The 8,049-nt window shown below is 40.7% G+C and overlaps 1 pseudogene; it reads right to left on the bottom strand.

Annotated features, from left to right (window-relative positions):
• The window catches only part of LOC130839596 (leucine-rich repeat-containing protein 37B-like), a 35,484-nt pseudogene extending 27,450 nt beyond the window's left edge, over positions 1 to 8,034 (bottom strand).
• Positions 8,035 to 8,049: the final 15 nt, after the last annotated feature.

The raw sequence follows: 8,049 nt of genomic DNA on the forward strand, positions 1-8,049 counted from the left end.
CTCCCTATCCCGCCCATCATCAAGTTGCTCTCCCTGTTTTATGCAGCAGTTTCCCACTAGCTGTGTCTTTTACATTTGGTAGAGTATATATGTCAACACTATTCTCTCGCTTCATCCCAGCATCCCCTTCGCCCCCCACCCCGTGTCCTCAAGTCCGTTCTCTACAACTGCATCTTTATTCTTGCCCTGTCACTGGGTTCATCAGTACCGTTCTTTTAGATTCCATACATATGAGTTAGCATACAGTATTTAACAGTGGTACATCCTTCAGGAGCCTTGGGGATCTGAGCACATGCTCTATTGCCTTGTGAAACTATTTCCATTGAGTTCTGCATTAAAATGTTCTGCTTTTCACTCACAGTGTCTCTTGGTCACGTATTTATATTAATTCCATCTCATAGCTTAATCCCATCTCATAAATTAATTCTTTACTCATAGGTTATGAAAATTAAAATATTACTACCTGGAAACTCTGCAACTCTCAGTTACTAAGGTGGTTCCTATTATACAGAATACAGTCACACACATTTTTAAAAGATCAGTAAAACAAAAACACAAAAGACTTTACTTCCCACAAAGAACACTTGGAGCCCTGACAATGCTTCAAAGACCCTGACCTCCATTTGAAATTCACCACGTTAGAAGGAGCAGCAGTGATGGTCAGAATCCATGTTAGGGAGGATGGTCAACAGATGGTGCTAAGATGGATTGTCTTCTCACCTCTGTTAAGTGGTGGCTTCATATCTCCATGGAAATGATCCAAAAAGACAAAACCAATCAGTATGTCCAACAATGTTTACACTAACCCTTTTCATAATTTCAAAAGTTGGAAAAAACACTCCCTCCCCATGTCACGTAACAAAATTGTATGTGTATACCATGAATGACACACAAAGGTCACAGGAAATGAAGATATATGAAAAAACTCAAGAGAAAAGTGAAGCTCATATATGCTAATTATAACTTTGAACACTGACAAGGAGTCAATAAGGACGGCGAAGAGATGGGGCTGATCCTCAACTCTTCATGGCACTGTGCTCTCTGACTGGCTGAGGCCCACATCACCCTGGTTAGAGTCTGAATATCATGTGGGACAGGGAGTAAACAAAGACTATACATTTTCAATTAATGCGGTTTCTTTCGGTGAAGTTGTCTGCATGACAGGACAGTAAAACAGTTTTAAATAACAATAACAAATTCAACCTAGAAGTAGAGTGGAAACTGAGAATGAGTCAGTCACAAAAAATTTCCAAAAAAGGAGCTTCAAATACTCAATAACTGAATAACTGAAATCAAATACACTGATGTGTAGAACTCCAAATATTCATTATGACTAAAGCAAAAATTTTAAAACTATGGGGAATCAAGAGTTAAAGCCAGATCTCAAACTTTCTCAAACATGCAAATATCAAAACCAGGCACGAAGTAACAGTTAAGAAACATCCATGTTTAACTTCTGACCAGGGTTCTGGTCTAAGGCAATCTTCTGAATTTCACATTCATTCTTGATTCTATATTATTGACAATTATCCTTCTCTCCACCTCAGTAACTTCTAGGACACTGAGAGGCCTCAGGGTTGGTCTGCTGGTTGGTTTGACTTAAGTATGTATATAATACAAACAGTAGGCCATACTGGAATTGATTTCCTCTCCTTCCCCTACTTTCTTTCTCTCCAAAGTATTTATCAATACTTGAAATTATATCTATCTATTTATTATACTTATATACTTATTTTTGTATATTTGTAAACCCCCTGAGAACTGGGATACTTAGGCTGGTTTATTCTTGGGCCTGTATGCCTAGCATGTAAAACAGTTGCTGGCATGTACTAGATACTCCAAAAATATCTATTAAATGAATTCAGAAAGTGACAGGTACTTTTATTTAACTATCAGATACTTTTATTTAAAGCAGGTCAACCACTTAACATCACTCATGAAGATAAGTACAGGAAAAGAAATGCCATTCTTCTTCCCTACATCTGTGACTCAATCTTCTGAGACAAGAATCCTTTGAGAATTTCATAAAAGCAATGGTTCTTGTCCCTAGAAAACTGCACTCTCTTGAACGCATGCAAAAGTGTGCATGCAATTTCCATCTGTGGATCATCCTTTTAGGGCAGAAGTCTATGAACAGAGTGGACTGAATCCAGAGGGCAGAACTTGGATGAGAAACAAAATAACATCTCAATTTTCACAAATCTCTATCTAAAATCAGCATTTCCTTCCATTTTGAATGTAGGCAACACATCACACCAGATCAGCACTATAGTTAATTTGGTCCCCAATGGAAATCACAGATCATCTGCTACCAAGTATATGTTACAGATATCTCGAAACACCATTTATTCTCATCACTACCTTAGAGCTATAATATTTATAAGACCTACCACCATATCCTGTTATTTAATGTGTTAAGAGCATATTTATTAGTATATCACAAACTTTAAAAATATTCTGAAAACTATTTCAATATAATTAGTTTGCCTTGTTTTTCTATATATTTTAACTTATTATACATTTCAAAACAAGATCCCAAGAACATAAGCTTCTTCAGGTCAGCAGAGAGATGTACATGGGGGAGCAGGAGGGAAGGTTAAGAAATTCTGCCTTGGGGAATCATTGAACCCAAGTTAGGAACCTCTGCTTACAATGTATAAACCTCAAACTGACTTAGAAATCTTCAAACCTTACCAGACTCATGTTATAGTGTATCACCTCCCAAACACATGCTTTTTAAAAAATTAATTTTTAATTTCAATTTATTTTTAAAAAATATGTAATATATATTCACATGGCTCAAAATTCCAAAAATACATAGCACACGATCCAAACTTTTTCTCTTACCTCTGTCCCTCAGTCTACCACCCCACCTCCACTCCCCAGAGGAAACTAAGTTATCTATTTCTTGTGCCAGATGACTTTCATTTTTCTTACAACTTTGGGAAATAAAATCTCCAACTTAGATGCTATCATGGGAAATATAAACTACATATAGTATTTAGGAAATCTGTAAATTAAAAAAATTGTCTGCTAGTGTCATTTTTTTTCCCTCTAATATCCAATAAGATATCAGACTAAGGGGGCACCTCTTTAAGAGCTGTCATAAACCCTATTCTTAGGTTGACTGTTAGGTCTTTTATTATTAATTCAGAAGTCATGTATGACTTGTCTATTCAAGTTGAACTAATGATATGACCACAAACTGTCATGAAAAATTACTTTGAACGTGTTTTTCCAAATTCATTTGTGTATCTAAACTGACTTTTTCTACAAATGGATATAAAAAATAGTAACAGAAAAAGGGCAAAGGACAGACAATTCAGGGATAAAATACAAATGTTCGGTAAACATACAAAATATTTAAATTCACAAGTAATCAGAAAAATTCAAATTCAGATGGGACCCTTTTTAGTCACCCACCAGATCAGCAAGAAAAAAAAAGAAAGAAAAAAAGGAGAGACTATCAGTGGTGAAAGGGTGTGGGGAAATGAAAGTCATCACAGAATGTTGACTGGCGCTTAAGCTGACTCAACCTTTTTGAGGGCAATGAAAATTTTATATCTACAGAGTCTTCACACCAACAATCCCAGTTCTAGATAACGATTCTGCAGAAATATTTGACCAGGTTCACAAAGATGCAGGTACAAGGACAGTAACTGCATCGATGCAGTAACAAGAAAACTGGACATAATCTAAACATCCTTCAAGGGGGGCATTATTAAACTGTGATACATTCACACTATGGAATACCATGCAGGAGGTTAAATGAATGGACTAACCACCTATGTACCGGGAAGGAAAGAAATCTACCAAGGTGAGTCAAAAATTATCTGCACTCTGGCTGTAGAAATTCTATCGCCAGAGAATGGATAATTTTTGACTCACCCTCCTAAGATATAGCATGAAGTGAAAGTCAAGTTGCAGGAGATTATCATTTATGTAAAAAATAAATTAAAATCACACGGCAAACCTATGTTCTTACCTTAAATATGCATTTACTCAAATATATGGAAGAGTCTGCAAGATATATACTAAACTCAAAGTCGCATGGGTGGGGGATTAGGGCACAAGGAGGGTTTTCACTATACCTGTTATTTCATTTTTACATATTGAGAAAATAATGTATTACGTGTATAATGGAAAAGGACTTTAAATTGGCCTTTACTGATTTTAAAGAAGGCCTGCCAAATTTAATTTTCTAAATAAACACAGAATTTCAATCAGTAGGTTGCTTTGGGATACGGAGGGGGAAATACCTTTTCTCACAGCTATTGACCTCAAAATTCTGGACCAAGAAGGATCTTACAATGCAGTTAGCTCTTTGTAGTCATATCTGGAGAGAATATACTCACAGTGTCTCAGTCCAACGGTATGCCTTCCATACATTTTCATCAATGTGAGAAATAGAATTTCCTTGGAAATTTCTGTGAAGAAACACAGTTCATATCCTTGAATTGGCATGAAAAGAATGAGGAGAATAAGTAAAAGAATCATGGCCACCTTGTGGGGAATATTCAAGTGCAGAAGAGACCAGTTTTCTCATTCCCACAGCTTCTCAGCTGCCCAGTGTGCACAATTAATAAAGACCTAACATGAGGCCCCTGGCACAAACAACGTGGCCTCTCCTCAGAACCTGAACTTCCTCTCTGTCCAATTTCTTGGATACATAATGCCAGTTGCTTTGAATGTAAGTCTTTTTTTCCCCAAAATCACTTATGTGTCTAAAATGACTTCTACCAATCAATGAGAAAAATGGCAAACACTGATCAATATCAGCAGATAAATATAAAGAAATCCTATGCCAGGCAATACCAAAGGTTTGGTTAGTGCCCTCAAACTTACTCCACGTGTTGGAAGGATAAGGGCAGTTAGAACTTGGAAGGACTAATATGAAAACATCTCTTAGACATGTTGCATAGGGAAAAGCACAAAGCACTGAGCAAGGAGTAAAAGTATCACCTCATCAGGGGAACAAACGCAAAGGAAAGAGGTTGGAAGGAAGGACACCATCAAAATAGTAACAGGAGTTACCTTATTGGTGGTGGGAAGATGGGGTACAATTTGCACATCTCATCCTATATACTTCTGTGACTTTTTTTTTTTTTGTTATGAGAATGTACCTGAGAATTAGACATGTTCAAGAGAAGCTGTTAAAATGTCGGAGGTTCAGTTTCAACCACTCATTCAGTGGATGGCTTTGAATCTTTACCTTTAGCTTTGTCCTCTTCCCTCAGCAACAATGAAACTATTCAGTCTATATGCACATTCTTCAGGGGGCTCAGAACGAACTCAAAACAGATACCTCTCTGCCCATCTGCCTAAGGGACATTTCCACTCAAACAGAGCATTCTGGGTGCTTTCTGATCACCAGTAATAGATGCCTAAAACTGATCTCCTCTCCCTCACACTGACTCTACTTCCCCACTGCTGTATTTCCACTGTTACACCACCATCATTCTGCCCTTCAACACACATGATTTTCCTCTTTCCTGTATACCCAATCCTCCAACTCTAGTCAGTTACTACATCTTGTCAGTTCTTCCTCTGTAGTGCTCTCAGAATTTTTTTTCCACTCCCATCTCAACCATTCTAATTCAGCCCCTTCTCACGTTACTCCTAGATTTTGCTAGAGCATGTTATTTGGTCTCCCTGAATCAAGCTTTCCCCTCTAGATCACTCTACATACGGAATCTAAAATCATCCTCTCATTCTAATCATTTGTCTCTCTGGCTTGAAAACTTTCAGTGGCCCCCCATATCTTAGAGCATAACTTTCAAACCCCCATTGCAGAGAGCCAGGGTTTTTCATAATCATATCTTTCACTGCTGCCTAACCCAATTCTTTACAGCCAGATGGATCTACTAAACCCTGATCATCCCTGCACTCACACCTTTGCCTACATTGTACTCCCTGTTTTTTCTCTAAAAAATCATAGCCAACCTTCACATCCCAGCTAAAGTTTTAGCCTATCCATGCAGATTTCTGTGACCCCCACACCTCAGTAATTACATGTTCTGGTGAATTACAGCCCCTATCTGTATCTCTTTTAATACTTTAGTATATATTACCTCCCTTTTAAGGCACATCCCCTTTCTTTCCACGTGGCATTGTCATGTTCTGGAGACAATGCTGGACTTCTGTGGCTCCAACAGTACTTAGCCCTGGGGTGGGCACAAAATGGGTGCTATAAATAGAAAGCTAGGGGACGAATATGACTTCGAGATATAACTGAGAGATTCAATAAGGATAGCTAACACTAAAATACATGGAAGGCACTGATATAAGAGCTTCACCTGTATTAACACGTGTAAATCTCACGACAATGCTATGAGATGATGACTGCCACAGTCCCCACTTTACAGATGAGGACATGGAGTCACAAAGCTAATCAACGACAGACATGGGTTCAAACCCAGGCGGCCTGGCTCCGGAATCTCACTCTTAACCACTCTGTGGTATTACCACCAACGGGGTGGGGAGAGGCACATGTTGCTGTAAAGAGGATGCAGCAAAGGTGGGAGAAGAGTCGATGTTAAGGAGTTAAATACTGGAGTAAAAAATGGAGAAGGAAAAAGAATAAGGGCAATGATAAGCAGAAACCTGGAGAAGAGGGAACAATAGCAAGAAGGAGAATGAAGATAAGCAACATTGACAAACAAAAGGTAGAAACGGAAAGTCAGTCAACACGGGTTGGGGAGATGAGGAAGACCCAGGAAGACCTCGAAGAAAGGCTGCCATGTCAGGCAGGATGCAGAGAACAAATGAGGAAAGGGATTCTTACACGGTGGTGAAGATGCCCTTGTAGGTGTTGGGCTGTGGCTCAGGCACTCTGTGGAGCTTCTGCTTTGGGCTGAGACCCACACAGGACAGCGTCTCATCTTTGCAGGTACAGAGCTCACATATGTTGATGTCTGTGGTGGCATTCTGTTCTGGTTGCTTCTTTTGGGGGGTATAGTTTACACCCAGGAAGACCTGTGGATACTGAATCCTGAGTCGAAGGAAAAAGAACTGTCTCAGATGGACTTGGTTGCTGAGAAATGGTACCTCCCAGGTCCACAGGGATAATGGTGACTTGAGTCAGGGTTGGCTGTGCAAGCGTCACCTCAGGGTGTTTGGGAGGTGGGGCTGGAGTTTGCAGCACGGCTGTAGAATATCCAGACTCCATGGAAGGCTCTGGAGTTATGGTAGGTTCCAGGTCCAGGTCCAAAGTTTTCGCTGTGACCCTGGGTGATGTTGGAGGCTCAGCATGAGCCTGATCTGGTGCTGGAACCGGCACCTCGGGATGCAATGGAGACTGAGCTACAGCTGCCTCTGGAGGCTGAGCTTGGGGCTGCTGTGTGGTTGGAGAAGGTTCAGCCTCCGTACTGGATTCCGGAGTTAACATAATTTCCAGGTCCAAAGGTTGAACTGTGACCTCAGGCAAGGTTGGATGTGGAAGCTGAACCTGCTCTGCACTTGCAATTGTCACTTCGGGGGATGCTGCTGGAACTGCACTCTGCTGCACGACTGTGGAACGTTCAGCCTCTGTGGTAGGCTGGACTGGCAATGGTTCCACCTCTGTAGGGGGCTCTGATGCCTGAGCCTGAAGCTCCTGTTGTGTGGCAGAAGGTACCACCTCCTTAGGAGGCTCAGGAGGTATATTCGAGCCCCGCTGGGGAACCGGAGACTGTGCTGGAGCCTCCTGCTGCACTGGAGGATGTTCCACCTCTTCAGTGGGCTCTAGAGTTAAAACAACCACCAGATCCAAGGGTTTAACTGTGATATTAGGCAACACTGGATGTTGAGCTTCACCCGGACTTAGAGGTGAGACTGTCACGTCATTAGGTACTGAAGGTGGAGCTGCAACATCTGTAGGGGCCTCTGGAGGCTGAGTTGGGGGCTCCTGCTGGACTGGAGAAGGTTCAACACTTTCAGACGTGGTTGGATGCTGATCTGAAACCTCTTGCTGCACTCACAAAGGTTTCCCCTGCTCAGGGGACACTGTGAACTGGGCTGAGGCTTCTTGTTGGGATGGAGAAGTTTCAACCTCATTAGTGAACGCTGGAG

This window comes from Hippopotamus amphibius, chromosome 17, assembly GCF_030028045.1.
Source record: "Hippopotamus amphibius kiboko isolate mHipAmp2 chromosome 17, mHipAmp2.hap2, whole genome shotgun sequence".
Taxonomy (NCBI): Eukaryota; Metazoa; Chordata; class Mammalia; order Artiodactyla; family Hippopotamidae; genus Hippopotamus; species Hippopotamus amphibius.